Source organism: Tamandua tetradactyla, chromosome 17, assembly GCF_023851605.1.
Source record: "Tamandua tetradactyla isolate mTamTet1 chromosome 17, mTamTet1.pri, whole genome shotgun sequence".
NCBI lineage: Eukaryota > Metazoa > Chordata > Mammalia > Pilosa > Myrmecophagidae > Tamandua > Tamandua tetradactyla.
Window position 1 is genome coordinate 63,923,409 of NC_135343.1, and position 1,706 is coordinate 63,925,114.

General features: G+C 43.7%; 1 pseudogene across 1 annotated transcript; it reads right to left on the reverse strand.

Annotated features, from left to right (window-relative positions):
• Positions 1-684: 684 nt before the first annotated feature.
• Positions 685-1,267, reverse strand: LOC143661185 (immunoglobulin kappa variable 3-15 pseudogene; annotated as a pseudogene). The gene is made up of 2 exons (XR_013164429.1): positions 1,191-1,267; positions 685-1,007 (listed from the first exon to the last, which is right to left on the reverse strand). The product of XR_013164429.1 is annotated as an immunoglobulin kappa variable 3-15 pseudogene (transcript).
• Between the last annotated feature and the right edge of the window lie 439 nt (positions 1,268-1,706).

Consider the following 1,706-nt stretch of genomic DNA (forward strand, 5'->3'; position numbering starts at 1 on the left):
GCTTTAATGGAAGTGTAACTATGTTAGCATGAAATAAATACCCAGGGGAAAGAAACTTGGTGGACACCTAGTGCTGTCACATATGCAAACAGTGTCTCATTGTTGACAAAGACTGTTTCCCATATCTTGACTGAAATGCCAGCCTCACTCCTTCATGCCCCTTTCACACTGACTCCCTCCTCCTCACCACCTTTAAACCAGGGAGAGCAGAGAAGAACAACTTGAACTGCAGGGAATAAAAGGAAAAAATGGTACATTCAGACTCTAACTATTCTAAATACCAATGTACCAGGAATTCCCCCTTACATTTCCCCCCTGAGAAACTCCTAACTAGGCAGCTCCTTTTCTCCCTCCTCCTGTCCCTCTGCCCTTTCAGGGTCCAGGCAGCCTCAGTACCTTAAAGGAAAAATTTTCCAAACCAAGTGGTTAGAACTACAGAATTGCCTTTGAAGGAATAAGTTAAGGAAAGGGAAAAAAGGAAGGGAAAAGGCAATTAGAAAGGAGGTAGAGTATAACCACTTCAGTAACAAGGATAAGGAAGGCTTGAAGGGAAGACAGAGTTCATTGAAGGAAAAAGAAAGACAAGAAGACTAACTACTAGGCAGAAAGTTATAATGAAGAGGTGGGAGGAGGGGGAGCAGCTGCTGCTGCAGGACTCAGTGCCCCATAGCTGGGAGACGAGGTTTATGTTCGAGGCTGAAGCACTGTGGGAGGTAATTTATCATACTGCTGACAGTAATAAGTGGCCACATCTTCAGCCTGGGCCCCGCTGATTCTGAGAGAGAAATCTGTCCCAGACCCACTGCCACTGAATCGGTCAGGGATCCCAGATTCCCGGTTGGATGCATAGTAGATGAGCAGTTTGGGAGCCTGTCCTGGTTTCTGCTGGTACCAGGCTAAGTAGTTGCTAACACTCTGGCTGGCCTTGCAGCTCATGGTGATGGTCTCTCCTGGAGTCACAGCCACAGAGGCTGGAGACTGGGTCATCACGATGTCCCCACTGGCACCTGCAGGCAGGAAAGAACAAGATCATACAATAAATCACAAGTATATAAAATGTATATTCACATGTAGGTTTCCTCATTTATCATATATAATCAGATCTGTTTGAGATGGAATAGTCTGTACACTCTGCATGGGAAAGCCGTCTCTCCAGCTTTATAAAGACATTACTCTTCTGAAGCTCTCACCTGAGACCCAGAGCCCCAGAAGGATGAGGAGTTGGGACCGTGACAGCATCTTGCTCACCGTCTGGTGCACTCAAGCGCCGTCTCCAGGGAATCCCCATTAATAGAGCCTGAGCAGCAGCCGAGTCCCCAGGAGTCTATGCAAATCAGCACAGGGTATAAAGGGAAATGCACTGTGCAGTGAGCTGTGAGGACAGATAACGAAAGGAAGGGGACAAAATAACATTACCACAGGAAATGTGGGTGTAGTCTTGCAAACATCCCAGAAATCAAGTGACCGCTATAATTTTCAACAAACTTTAGAAAATGGTCATATTTAAAATATTTAATTATAAACTTTATGTTTCAAATTACCTATACTCATCTTGTATACTTAATTTTTAAATGAATATATGTTTCAGTGAGTGTAAAATTTCTGAACTTAATTGACATTTAAAAATATGTGCCAGAAACTGTGTGGAATACATTCATATAATTGGATAGAATGAGGATGTAGTGCACAAATTATGTGCCTATCTC